This window comes from Micrasema longulum, unplaced genomic scaffold (assembly GCF_059751315.1).
Source record: "Micrasema longulum isolate JH-2025_06_02 unplaced genomic scaffold, ASM5975131v1 h1tg000529l, whole genome shotgun sequence".
NCBI classification, from domain to species: Eukaryota; Metazoa; Arthropoda; class Insecta; order Trichoptera; family Brachycentridae; genus Micrasema; species Micrasema longulum.
In genome coordinates, this window is record NW_028277726.1 from 423,298 (window position 1) to 438,546 (window position 15,249).

A 15,249-nucleotide genomic window follows, 5' to 3' on the forward strand; every position below is an offset into this window, starting at 1 on the left:
TAAAGTTTTACTTTTTATTTTGCATGGCAGTATGCTTCTTATTGTTTCTACATGTATACAAAAAAGCGTTGTTCATCTTTTAAATTTTTACGCACTATGTTTGTACTTACCTGTATATTATTTGTAAATGCCCCTTGGGCGTATTGTAAAATTAAATAAAATAAATAAATAAAAACAACGTAATTAATCCAATCAACCTAATAATAAACAATATAAACTAAAATACTCATCGATCCGTGTGCAACCCACCTCCACTATTCTTTTCTTAATAGCAATTTTACATTGTGAGTACTTACTAATTGTCTTTATGGATAATGGAAGTAGATTGTACACTTTAACCGAGTAGTAGGCCTTTGACCGAAGGTTGTATTTATTTTTTTATGTTTTTGCAGCATCAGGGTGGAGTATCTTGTAACTCTTGTGTAACGGAAGGTAAAGAATAATGTTTACGTGCGTATAGTAACAGACCTTTTACATAAAGTTGTTTTATAGATTTTACATTAAAATTTTCAAATATACCGAGGGAGCTAGTTCTAATTACTCTTAAGATAATTTTTACTAAAGCTTTTTGTGCAATTATTATTTGCTTGATCGGTGTGTCATTTGCACATCCCCATCCAATTATCCCATATTCCAAACCTGATTGAGTTATTGCGTAATATATTTTTCAAGTTCTTTTCGGCTAATTATATTTCTTATAGTTTTAAAAAAGTAATTTGCTTTTTCAATTTATTTTTAATATGTTCGATTTGATTAGTCCAACTTAAATTCCCGTCTATATAAATTCCTAAATATAAATTGAGTCTACTCTGTCCAACGATTTACAAATACATTTAATATTTGGAATTTGGTTATTGTAATTACAGCTGTGAATAGTTAAGAAAAGGTTTGGATTAATTTTAAATGTTATGTATTTTGTTTTCGAGTGATTTAGTCATAGAATTGAAAATACTCCAGAAACCGCATCCATACGCATTCCATGCCAAAGGGCCTGCGACCGCAATTGCGCGTTCACTAAATTTAGTGCGCTGTTTGCGTAGAGGAAAAATAACTTTTCCTCTCGCCGTAGACGTAGCTGATCTAAGCGTGAGACGCCTGTCAGCTAGTTCATCTGGAATGCATAGATATTTCTTAGATATTCCGGAGCAGAGTTGTGCAGTGACTTACACATAAGAAAACAGAGTTTATATTCGACCCTCTGTGGAAACCGTAGCCAGTGTAGTTCCCGAAGTAGTGGAGTGACATGACTGAACTTAGAGATTCCGAAAATAAGTCTCGCTGCGGCATTCAATACAGATTGTAGGCGAGTCATTTTGTTCATTGCTAGACCTGCATAGATACCATTACAATAATCGACTCTAGACACTACAAACGCATTTATTAATTGACGGGTGGCATCAACCGAATATGATTCTACGCTCCTTCTGGACTATTCTCAATTGTATGGAGGTTGTGTTAGATAATTTGAGTCTTACCATTATACAACAACTTAAATTTTAATACCAGTAATAAATTACAAATACTTTGCTTTACATTTGTAAAAGCGTTAATGGTAAAATAAATAATTGGAAGTGTACCTATCAACTTCATCCCGAATGGGCAACACACGTTTTTCTTCTGACTTGTGCTAAATGATGCTCTTTTCCCATTGTGTTTCAGTATCACTAATTGCTACCCCACAATTCCCGATCAATATCCTCTCCAAATGATCTCTCCTCATTCCTTACCAATTCATCTCCGTTGCTTTTTCTGCGAGAGTGGAATAGTACTACCTACACCACTGACCGGTTGAATAATCGTTTCCAACTGATTAATGAACCTTCCCCTCTCTCCATTTAACCCCTTCCTCTCCCCTAACCCGCCCTGCTGCTCGCACCCCCACCCCCGACATCCTGTTTAACACCCTTAAATAATCAACAGCCTCACGTCATCTTGAAAGATAGATGAAGCCAGCGGAAGTGGAGAAATTATCTTACCTACCGAATTTAATGTTACTGGTAGATAAGTTAGAGGTGGAAAGTAGTGATATGAATTATGTATATTTTTATTGCGTTAGCATGCGAATTTTTTTCTTAGCGTGAGAAAAGACAATTGCCATCTACCACCGTGTGCCGGCAGATTAATACTTAAAAAATAATTGAAATTCTAATAATAATGACCCAGATACGTTTTGTTGCAAACACTTTTGCTTAATTAAGATCAATTAAGACATATTTGCAAAAACTATAATATTCCAAACGCTCCCGCGGCCATAGAAAACACTTTTATCTCGTGTATTTAAATACAAAATAAAAGCGTTTTCTACGGCCGCTAGATCGGTTCAGAATAGCACCGCTAAACTGATAGCTGCTGTTGAAGTGTGGACTGTATGTTTTGAACTGCTAGAATAAAAACTCTGTCTTTCTGTTTAGAAATCTTGATGTTCATTGTACGACTTGTAACTTTAGAATATTTAATAAAATTGCTTAATTATTACTAGGTGTAATTATAATGCAATGGCGGTTAATTTTGCCGGAGCCAATATTAAAATCAAGGAAATTTAGGCCGAATAAAATTTTCGAGAAAGGGGGCTGTAATGTCATCTGCGTTGGCTTTTATAACCTTTCAATGCACTATGAACATACAAGCGTATTTTGAGCTACAAAAACAAGAAAACCAAAATTAATAATAACTCAAGTTAGCAGTACAAGAAAACTTATGTAATAATAAATCAGTTAGACTGAATAAAAATCCAACCAGCTGCTATCTCACCTCGGATATTTTCCTGAAAGGCACCTATGTTGAAGGCGAATTATTTGAGGCCGCATAGAAAAATATATTTGGGGTAAGATTAGATGATCTTGAGAGCCATTCTATGTTTGTATGACTAGGTGTTCAAATGTTATTTGTACAACTATCTAAATACCATCAATTACATCTTACCAAAGACTTTTAATTTTTCAGAAAAAAGACTCCTCATTTTGGCCATTGATGCTCTAGCGGTGTCTGCCGTGGTCTTATCCCACTGAAAATGGGCTTGGAACTATCATGTTTCTGCAGCTCTGGTATAAAAAAAATCACCCATCATCCCGCAGTATCAATCTGAAGACACTGTTTCGCGATTACAAAAAAGAGCCCTTTACACGTCGGCCGGAAATGTTGCACCAAAAAGCGGTCTTCAGACTATGAAGCGTCTTTTGGTGGACTTCTTGCACATTGTTCTCGCTGAAGCAAAATATGCTCCGTGTATTGGCGTATTTTTTAACGTGCAAATGCACCTCGTCACTAAAACAAACGTTGTTCAAAAGTGTCGGGGAAGAAACTCCCTTCAAAATCACTATGGTATAGTTTCCCATTCGTAAGCTATCATTTTCTTTCAACTGCTGGATGATTTGCAGCTTGTAGAGAAAGAATTAAGACAAATTCTTCAAAATGTTGTGTACCGAAGTCTCATTAATTCCAGTAGACGCTGCAACCATACGGCGAGATTTGCGCGAATTTCGCAAAAATCTGTTTCTCACACGGATTTCGTTTTTCAGACTCAAAACAACAACTGTCACCTTGCCACATTGGTCGAATTCTTGTTCGCGAAATACGCCTCGACCGCGAAAGCCCAGTGGTCTTCTGTCCACGTACTTATGACATGACTAGTGAAAAATCCGCAACACTCCCGCGTAGGATAATACCAGTATTCTTTCGCTGCCTCTACCATAACTGTCAAACCTGCCGGTGGACACACTGTATTTCTCAGCTATGAGACTTTTAATCACATTTGCTGAACTAATTAATAAATTTCATTATTTTAAAAATAACAAATAATCTCACTTCGCCTGTTTATCGGAGAGAACTCTTTCAACCTCTATCACAGCACGGGGTAACTCTTCGTTCTAGTAACGAAAGAACCCTTTCAATACCTATTCACCGCTCTAATTGTTTGCCTCCTCTTTTACAGTAGTAGCTGCTTGATTATGGAATAATATACCCCCTAATGTCAGAAATGCCCCTTCTTTATTTACATTCATCACGTATGAATTGTCACTTCCTGAATATTTGAGTTTTTCCTTTCTCTTTCCTCTTTCTTTCCCCCTTTACCCCCTCCTCGCTTCGTAGTATAGTGTAAATATTTAGTCAATTTTTATTTCTTATAAAATAAATATGTTTAGCAATATTTTCTTTTATAATGAAAATATTATAACATACCAACAATATGTTCATATACCACTGATTTTCTCACATTGAACGGTTTGGATAGGTAGGAAAAAATTGCCCTAAGGCAATATGCCCGCCCTTATGCATATGAATATAAACTGTATATGTATATAAAATGTTTAAATAAATAAATAAACAAAATACATAAATTTATCAAGTACAGACGCGTTTAGGGGCTCTGAGGTGATGGCCTGTGTCCGTGCATACTCCGCCCCTCATTAATCTGCATAGAGTTTGTATTCTTTAGAAATAATTTTGCTAACTTTCCTCTGTGCTCAGCTGACAGGGAGTCTCCCAGGAATATATAGTAGCTGCGGGTGGATGGTGGCTTTTGGATCCCCCAAACGCAACATTTCATGTTTTCCAGACTGAAACGGGTTATCTCGCCTTCGTATCACAAATTAATGATTACTTATCCCTACGCTGCGAACCAAAGCAGTACCCTATGCACCTATATTTGGGAAATGGAAATAATGATGATGATTATTTGTGCAGGTACGTACATATACTTGTTATAATATTGATTCGCAAACTTAACGCGAAAGTTAATGCACTTTTTGAACCGGCTTTACGTATTAATCAAACAGTAATGACCGCATTATATCCAACCAGGGTCAGATTGTACTTCAATCTAATTATAATAATACATTATGATCAATTTTAATAAGGTATGCGTAGGTACCTACGCGTCCGAGTACCTAATTTATTTTATTTATTTATTTACATTTTAGTACACTTCTTATTATATACGAGTATACAATGTATTTCTTAAAGCAATTTTTTTTAAATATTTTTTTTGTCAGAAAACACGATTTCGCTATAACATGCCGGACTTAAGATAGTACGTACATCAATCGTCATCAAATCCTAATCCGCACCTGCGGTGCTATTCTGAACCGCTGTCGCGGCATATTTATTTAAAAAATACACGAGATAAAAGTGTTTTCTACGGCCGCGAGAGCGTTAGGACTATCACCCCTGATATTTCACAGGGTATTGCATCAGTAAAGTACATGCACTGTGTGTCGATCGTGTGTTACTGTGTATAACGTGGTGATTTTTATTTTTTGCATGCGACTACACTTTGCTTCATATATGCTCGCACTGATAATTAAACATCAAATGACATAAACTACATAAAACACGTGAAACCAAACAAGATAATTTTCATTTAGAACATTATTGCGAACATAAGCATTACCCAACAATTAGTTGATTTGACCAAACCGTATTTTTTTCCGTTTTTTAAACAGTTTTATTAGGTCAAACTATGAAATGTCAATGAGGAAGTTCAGCCCTACTGAAAATACGATACAAAAAAATGTATTAGTACGCGCGGTAAAAATCAGTGCATTAAATTGTACCGCGAAGTTTCTTGAAATTGTATGGAAAAAATCATAAAAAATATTTTATTAAAAACGAACCACTTTGCATGACGTCACCAGCTCTTCCGAATCCACCAATGATAAGAGAATTAAGCTAGATTTTCAGTTTACGGTGAATCAACTGACGAATCAGCAGAACTCATCGAGAAGAAGGGGAGGAGAACTTAAAACGAAAAACAGAAAACTTTAGCGCTGATAATAACAATACTTTTTTTGAATGCCTTAGTTCAATAGTCTGTAAAAAAATATAAAAAAATAAACGACTGAACTTCGACATCCTTCTTCTTCTTCTATTTCTTCTTTTTGCCTAGTCCCCCGACGTTGGCGATCACTGCAGCGAAAGCGTTTCTGTCCTGCGCTGCTCTTGTACTCCGCAGCCAGGACGACTGCTTATTGATGTACTAGCTAAGATGTGACTCACTGCGACCCGGCTGGCGGCTCGAGCCCCAATTCCCCATTCTAAAACGGTTTATTTTACGTAATTTGACGGTTAGTCATCAGTGTTGCCATGTATGAAGCAAAGTGTAATCGCACGCAAAAATAAAAATCCCCGCTTTAAATACAGTGGAAATCTTCTCTACCCCACGAAATCCTTTAGAAAAGCACCCAAGAAAGACTTATCTTACTCAAATCTATTGTCAAGCATCGATAGGATTTTTCTGCGCCCTGTGAAGTCTTGACGATTCGACGCTGTCGAGAATCACCCATATTTTGTTTATTAATTATATCTTCCGTAACAGGTTGTCAGAGAGGAGAAAGGATATTAATAAATAAGCAGGTAGAATACGTAGGCACCTCCCACTCTGATAATAATAATAAAGTGATCTCTGTTTGAGGATGGTGTTTGCTCGTGCACTTAGCATGTCTGGCCGGTGCATTGCTCCTGATGCATCGAAGATGCATTTATATTGGAAGGATGCCACGTCAGTACCTACCTACCTGCCTTACTCGGATCTCAAGAAAATTACTTGGCAAGTACCTGTCTTTGACGATAATTATATATCATTTTGAATAGAATAAGATGCTCTCAGAGTTCCCATACAAATAAAATTGTGTCATTTGCTTTTCAAAATAACAAATATACGCAATGAAAAAATACCATAAAAATAATAATATCTACTCTATTAATATTTACTTATGTATTATTTTTCCATTTTTGTATTTTTTTAAATTTTTAAATCATGTTTCCTCACTGGGGTCTCGTGCCAAGAGCCGAAGGAAACATTTTACATAATTTTGAAACATACCCTTTATAAACCTATTAGGCCTGACCCACTCTTCAATCTGTGCGCAACTGACCTTTATTATAAACTTCTTTATTTCAATTTGTTAGGGTAATAATTTTGTCGGTGGAAATCAAAATCAGTAAAATCCGTTTTCATTACAAAATTATTTTTTAAGGCAAAACTACGAAAATATTAGGATTCTATACGTTTTTAAAATGTAAAGAAAGATCTAACGTTTTACTATATTAACTCAAGTTTGTAAATTAATTTTAAATCAAAATCAGCAACATGCCGTGTTTTATTTCATCTGCAATCTACAATGTCCGATGTGGCCATATTTGTCATATGAACGTTTCTATCTAAAAATACACTTGGGTAAACAAGGTACCCAAGTGTGTGTAGTGATTTATATTTGGTAATTTAAATTTTTAAAAAACAAAATACGAAATATTTTGTTGATTAAAAAAAAACTTTGATTGGCTCTACTGTAAAAGTTGCTACATGTCACTTGGTAACTTTTGCCTTTCCACCGTCAGCGTCGATATTTTATGAGTAGGTACCGTTTTTCACAAACAATCTTGTATTATAATGTGATTTTTCTCTGCTAAACTTTAGTATGCTTACTGAATATTATATTGAGAGCCTTTTTTAATAAAAATAATGAATACGAATCTAAATGATTTTTTATCGATGGTGATTGGCAAAAAAACTCAATATTTCAACCCGCATATCAGCGCCATCTAGCAAATGAAATTTGAAGCTCGGAAAATTTGAGATAATAAATAGAAGAAGGGATGTTCATTAATTACGAATTGAAGGGCATTGAGAGGGATGTTTAAATAAACTGTCTTTTATATTTTTATAATAGCCTATTGTTTTATTGAAAAAATGATCAAAAACAAAAGTTATAGGTAGTTGAATTAAAGTTTTGTCTATTTGTGATTGTTATCTCCTTTAAAAGCGTATTTTTAAACTCATTGGTTTATATAAAATGACTATAAAAATGTTTATAAAAAATATGTCAATATTAAGTTGGCGGTGCACAGCGGAGTTTTAGTCCCAAAACTAATGTATGGAAGTGATGGAACTAGCAGAGAAAGGATGAAAGCAGAGTGAACGCGGTCGAAATGCGATCTCTTAGACGAATGAGTGGGAAATCAATTTATGACAGTGTTACGAATGTCGAAATCAGGCCAGAGTGTAAATCTGAGTCTGGTTTAATTGGTAAGATTAAGAAAGGGTCTCTGACATGGTTATGGTATGTATAACGAATTGATGACGAAATAATGGTAAAGCAGGTATATATGGCGAGAATGAATGGTAACGGGGGCGATGGTAAATGTAAATGGACAAGGACGAACAAGGAACACGTTGCATGATCCCAAAATCTTAAGTCTGGTCATATCAAAAGCAGGCAGAACCGAAGGGCGTGTATGACAATATGTATGGATGTGGAAGAAGCTAGGAATATATGCTAGGATAGACGTGTGTGGCGGTCCATCCTCTCTGCCTACCCTTACGAGGAAATGGCGTAATGGTGGTAGTAGTAGTAGTATTTTTGTCTTTTATTCAGAAAAAATATAATTATGTAAAATTACAAGTAAATACAAATTTTATATAAATTTAATACATATACGAGTATTAACATTAACGTTTCCCATTACGTAAAAGAAAAAACAATTATTTTGTACATAATTGAGAGTGACGTCTTACAAGAATGTGATTATTTTATATTTAATTAGTTAATCTTTTCAGAAGAACATATACATTAAAATATATATATATATATATATATATATACACGTGTTTTCAATCAGTGCTACACTAAAAATAATTAAGAATACATATATTTCATATTTATTTCCTTTGTTCATTTCATAATGGAAAAATATTCCTCTGTAAGTATAATGATGTTGCGCTTTTATTATTATTATCAATATATTACAAAATTTATAGAAGGGAATGTAGAAGTCTAGGCATGAACAGGGCTTATGACCTGTTATTTGCTGGTTTAAGTGACCACTTTACTCACTGTGTAACATTCACCATTCCGCTTATATTTGATTATTTATACTTATTTGATACTTCCATCTGTTGACATTTGTGAAGTTAAAGAGCTAAAACCTTTATTGCTGCGGGTGAGATTCATATCATTGAATTATTTCACTCACATACTAGGCAACGCCTTTAATTTAAAAAAAAATATATACTCCTTCTTGGACCAGGTGGATTTATCAACAATGTTTTGAGTTACCAATTTTTTTGCAGACAAGGACTGGATAAAACAAGCTATGACAATCAATTAATCAACAACAAACTGGACTCAACTACAAGCTAAATTACACAAAAGAAATAAAATAAAATAATTTAATGGTATGTAAAATAAAAATTTCAAAACTATGCAGTCCTCCTTAGAACAGTTTTCTTTAGTGAAGAAGACTCTTAACCTTATTCTGTAAAAAAAATAATCATTTAGCAAAATTATTTTTAAAAAAAATAGCGAATGACTGGTCGACTTCCATATTTCCTTCTCTTAAATGTTCTCCATCTCTATTTTAATACGGTGATGCATTAGAACTCCGTTTATCCGAACACCAATCATCCGGATTGCCAAATATCCTAATTCTTATCAGGAAAAAAAATAAAGGAGATTTAAATTTAATTTTGCGATTAACTTTGCTGGACATGTTTAAGCGAGTTTTTAATAAGTTTACAATTCGCTGTATTTTTTCAAACGCAATAAAATCTGGCACTTATCAATCCGGATAATTGAAGTTTTACTGTTTTCTTTTTCGTTCTTACTAACATGCACTATAGTTTTTTTTTTATATAATATTTTTTAGTGGTACTGCCGAAAATCTCTGCTTTTATGATTATTAAAATTTAACAAATGATTTTTTTATTGAACCACCCTAAAATGTTTAATTTCAGCACAACGTACTTATTTAGTTGCAATATTACCGGCTAGAGGGAGATAGTAAACTTATCGGGGAGGCAGAAGCAGCGAGCCAAAGAGAGATAAATATATGATATCTCTCCCTATTACAGACGTCTAGTTGACGGATAATTGATGATGTAACAATGTCATGGAGGCGAACGCTTTATTAGACAGTTGAATGCTGAATAGCTGAATGCTGTTTATTATGGGAAATATAGTCTACTACATTATTGGTTTGGGCCTCCGCTACGAAGCGAGCTCCCTCTGTATTATTTATTATATATCTAAACCAGTATTACAAGCTGCATGTTGATGGTAGACATCTATCGGCGTGGATAGTTAGTAATAAGTGAGCAATGGCGTAGGACGTCAATTGCTAAAAACTACATGGTTTGTTAATACCTACTAGAGATGCACCGAATACGGATTTTTTCAACCGAACCAAATACGAACATTATTATTTGGTTTAGCGCTTACCAAAATGATTAAATTAATTACACATGTGGTTTGTCGCGCTGAACAAGTTTGTGCAGGTTCGATAGGAGCTAGGCGAAATGTTTAACAATTAAAACTTAAAATATATTTAATTGATTATATGATATTGATTATATGATTGAACGTTATTTCATTATTATTATTTACAAGGTTAAGTCTTACTATGATATATTATGCAAGACACGGTACAAATTGGAGAGCAAATGGAAGTCAACGGGATGAAAATGGCCATAGTTATTTGATTTCACCACTAAAACGCTTAATTAGCGATTTTTATAAAGCCACAAACTTCCGCTTGCATGGGGCCCCATCTTAATGTGTGTCCACCATGAGTAGTTTAATATTTGATAAATATTCAGTATTTCAACTTAATATTATGCCGAATACCGAACATATACCGAATATAACACTTGTGAAAACCTATAATTGGCTTATTTGTAATTCGTTTTGTTTTATATTTAAGATAAATACGAATATAGCTGTTGGTTTTCCAAATAAATAATAAAAAAATAAACATTTATAAAACCACTCTAAATATGCCGAATACGAATAATTACTGAATAATATTCGGTGTATTTCTAAAATCTACAATACACTTGAACCTCTTTTTACACGGTGACGTTCCAGAAAGTTCCGTGTAAAAAAAGTAAAAATCAGTTCGGGAATTTAAAAAAATCAATTGTTTACTGTTTATTGTACCTACATGTTTCTTTAAATATAACGTGACATCAAAATACTTTTAAAAAACTTGAACTAGATTATTCACAACTATATTATAATACATCAGTAGGTAAAAGAGCGATGTAAAGCATTCCAATAACGAATAGTATTTTATATTAAGATTATTCTATAACTTATCTAATTTTTTGTTTTGTACACCATTTAGTGAAAAGGATCTATATAATATTGTTATAGTATTTGCTACAATCAATATATTGTTAAGTTTCCGCAAACCAAGTTTTATAAAATTTACATTGAAAATAAATGTATAAGTGGTATTTTTCTATAAACAATTATAAAAGCGTCATCTATGAATAATTAGTTTCATATTTTCATTTACAATCACCTTAATATTACATACACATCGCTCAATTAATGGTTGGTCAATTTAATTTTTGGACCGTGTTATTTCGAAACCGTGTAAAACGAAGTTCCAGTGTAGATATTTCCGAAATCGGAAAGCGTATTTTCTCAAATTTATGATGTATTAGGTTTACTTATATTTATATATATATATATATAAGTAAACCTAATATATAAACCTATATATATATATATATATATATATATATATATATATATTTATTTTTTTAAACCAACACAGTCATAGTTATAAACAATACATACAGAATAACAACAAATAACAAGACCAATTACGGGTTTCATATAGGAACAAATATATAAAAAACAAAACGTACAAATTTCTGAAAAAAAATGTATCACAATAACAATGAAATAATAAAAGAATAAAAGAAAGAGTTTTTTGTTTACTCGGACTTTAAAATCCTTTTGCCGGCGGATCCATACGGAGTAACCCCAGATCAGCCTTCCCTTCTTTCTTCTTTCAAACAAGAGAAAATATTTACAATATTAAATCTGGTTGTGGTCCCGTGGCTAGTGTTACGGACTCACGGGCCTCTGGCCAGAAGTTCAAACCCCACTCTACCCCAACTTGATTTCCATTTTCTAATAATGAGTCATTTACTACTCGTTGAAAATGGCCACCAAAATTGAAATATTTGTCTTAATTATAAGAACGAAAAAAAAAAAAAAAAAGTGCACGAAAAAAGCTAAAATGACGTTATGAAATGTATCGATTAGGCGACTATTTTGTACTTTGCTAATCGAATTTTGTATTTAGCGTATTTAATATATGGTGGCTTTCGAACCTCGGACTTCTCGAATCCGTTAGTCACATTAGCCACGGGACCTCAACCCGGTTCAATTATGATCGCAAACTTTTCAAAACATTTGTTTGTTTTCGAGCCGCCAGTGAATACGGTGTTCCAGAATGTGGTTTGAAAATTTAATTTAGCTGGAAGCGTAAACATGGGAAGGGGGGAGAGGGGAGAGTTTCGGAATCCGGCGAATTTGAATTTATCTCAGGCGTTCGAATATCCGAATTTCGAACGTGGCTTATTGTGTTGTGTCATGTCTGATGGAAGATAAATTGACTTTTATCAATGCGCGCTCTTATTCCGAGAGAATATAAATAAGTACCCATATAATATTTGAACAGTTCAGTTTTTCAGATTTGAATTTGTACTTTTCTACACCACCGTTCCACATAGGGAAATATAACTTTTTTACAATCTTAAATTAAGAAGGGTCTATGAAATACTGTCAAGCAAAAATATTTTTTTTTGCTAAAAAGCAGCATTTTTTTTTAAATTTAAAATTTTTAATTTCCACGAAAACGGTCCATTGCATTGGCCACGCCCCTAATACGTCGCGATTCGTGTAAATTTTTAACTTTGTATTAACCGTTTAAATTTAAGTAAGTAGTACATCGTTACGAATCTTTACTTCACAATGAGGAACTTCAGCCCTAGGGGAAATTGGATACAAAAAATATTTTCTCACGCGGGGTAAAAATTAGAGCATTAAATTGTAAGGCAAAGTTTCTTGAAAATGTACAGAAAAAATAATAAAAAATATTTTGATAAAAACGCACTACTTTAAATGACGTCACTGGTTCATGTGAATTAACCTATGATCTGAGAGCTATGGAAGATTTCCGGTCTGCTTGTCGCTTCTGGACCAATAGGAAGAACTGAATGAGAATAAGCGGAAGTGAACCTCTGACGTCACACGCGGAGTTATTTCAGAAATACAAAACTTTGAAAAATCGTAGCCCCGATAATACGATATGCAAAAATTAAAAAAAAAAAATTGACTTAGTTTAACAGTCTATTAACAAATAAAAAATTTTAAAAAAACCACTGAACTTCCTCATTATCAAGGCCAAACATGTTGTGTTTTTTTAGGGACTTATTTTTGAATAATTTATTTTTTAAAGTTATGTATGAAAACATTTCTCCATAATATCCATATTGATTTTGAAAATACAATTAATTTCTGTCAATCCATTTCACATATTTTAATCGTTATTCGTGTTCTTTCCCTATTCTCTATCACTGCCGTAGGTATAGAGAATTTACCATTCTAAACAGCTAAGTTAACTTTTTTTCAGTAATACAAAAATGCCTAAGCTTTCATATCCCAAGCCAGGTCCACCGCCGCATCCTCAACACGCTTGTTATAGGAGGAGGGAGCAGATGCGTCCGTTCTCTAGCTTCAATATTAGTATTAAAATAAACCAGGCATAAACATTCACTTTCTATCACTTCTTCGCGTTATTTTGAATAATCCCACTTCGCCTGCTTATATGGGAGAGCTCTTCCAACATCTATCACAACATGAACTATCTCTTTCTAGTAACTAAAGAACCCCTTTAATACTCACTCACCGCTATAATTCTTTTCACTTTCTTCTCTTTCACAGTAGTAGCTGTTCGATTATGGAATAATCTACCCACTAATGTTAGAGACGTTTCTTTATTTACATTTAAATCGAGATTGAAATATCACTATCTAAATATTTGAGTTGTTCCTTTCTCCTTCTTTCCTTCCCATTCCCCTCTCCTCTCTACATAGTATAGTGTAGATTTTCAATTAATTTTATTTATTTGTTTATTTTTATTTGGGAATAAAACAACAGTTTATACATACTTTGTATACGGAAAATAAGAATATATTTAAACGAAAATTGTGAAAACAGTCAATACAAATTTTCCACAGTGGTGTAAGTTATCGCAATTTCACAATTAAGAAATGTTAGGCAGTTAGAAGTTGCAAGTAAAATAAAAATACATATATTTATAAACAGTAATAAAAATAAAGTAAATAGAAACAAGATAAATTTAAATTTAAAGAATAAGAAAATAAAAAAGTTATATGAAAATAATGTAAGGATGAACAAAATATAATAATGAACATACGAGTACATACATAATTACTGACATCGTATAACTAAACGGGTGTACTGTCAATAATGAATCTTCTATATTTCATATAGGATACATATATTTTGTATACAATTATGAGATTCTGTCCATGTACTTGTAATTTTCTCAATCTGAACGGTTTGGGTGGGTAGGAATAAATTGTCTCAAAGCAGTATGCCCGCCCGTATGTAAATTGTATTTGTACATAAAGTGTTCAATAAATAAATAAACCTTACTTACTTACTTTAATTACTTTAATTTTAGTCGGTAGATAATTTATTTATTGCGTATGCAGACACTTGGTAGAATTCCATATTAAATTTGGTAATGTATCCAAAATAAAACACGTTAATTGAATTTTAATTCTATTTTATTTTTTTAAATATACAAGAGGGTATATTGTGACGCGTTTCGTCTTGTTGGGACATTTTCTCAACTTTTTTTTTCTCGTTCCAAACTCGTTTTGAAAATGTCCTAACAATACGAACCGCGACACAATACACTTTCTTGCATATTTAAAAAAATAAAGTAGAACTAAAATCCAATAAACGTGTTTTATTTTGGGTACATTACCAAAGTTTACGAACGTCCATTTTATTGTTTTTATCGTACATTCGTCTAAGAAGTCGCATTCCTTTTTTTCTAGAGTTTTCTGGAGTATTGCCCATTGCTTATAAGCGTTAAACATAAACAAGCCACATGGAACATGGAAATCTAGTCTTCGTTTCACCTTCATGTTTCAAGTCTTAATCACGCTCTTTATATAACTCTAAATTAATCAACCACTGACGTGTAAACCCTCTGTTGTCTAACGTGAGAAATAATAATATTTACTAAACATGTTCTCTAGAATGTTTTCTGGAATGTCATCGACGCCGACGTCGTATCGGCGGGCGTCGGCGTCGGTTGAGTGTGACGTAGGCAATACGATGATCCTCAAAATTCCGCCCCTTTTTATTAATTTTTGGGTCCAAACAATAAGATGTGAATGAGGAATTAATCTTTTGGTGT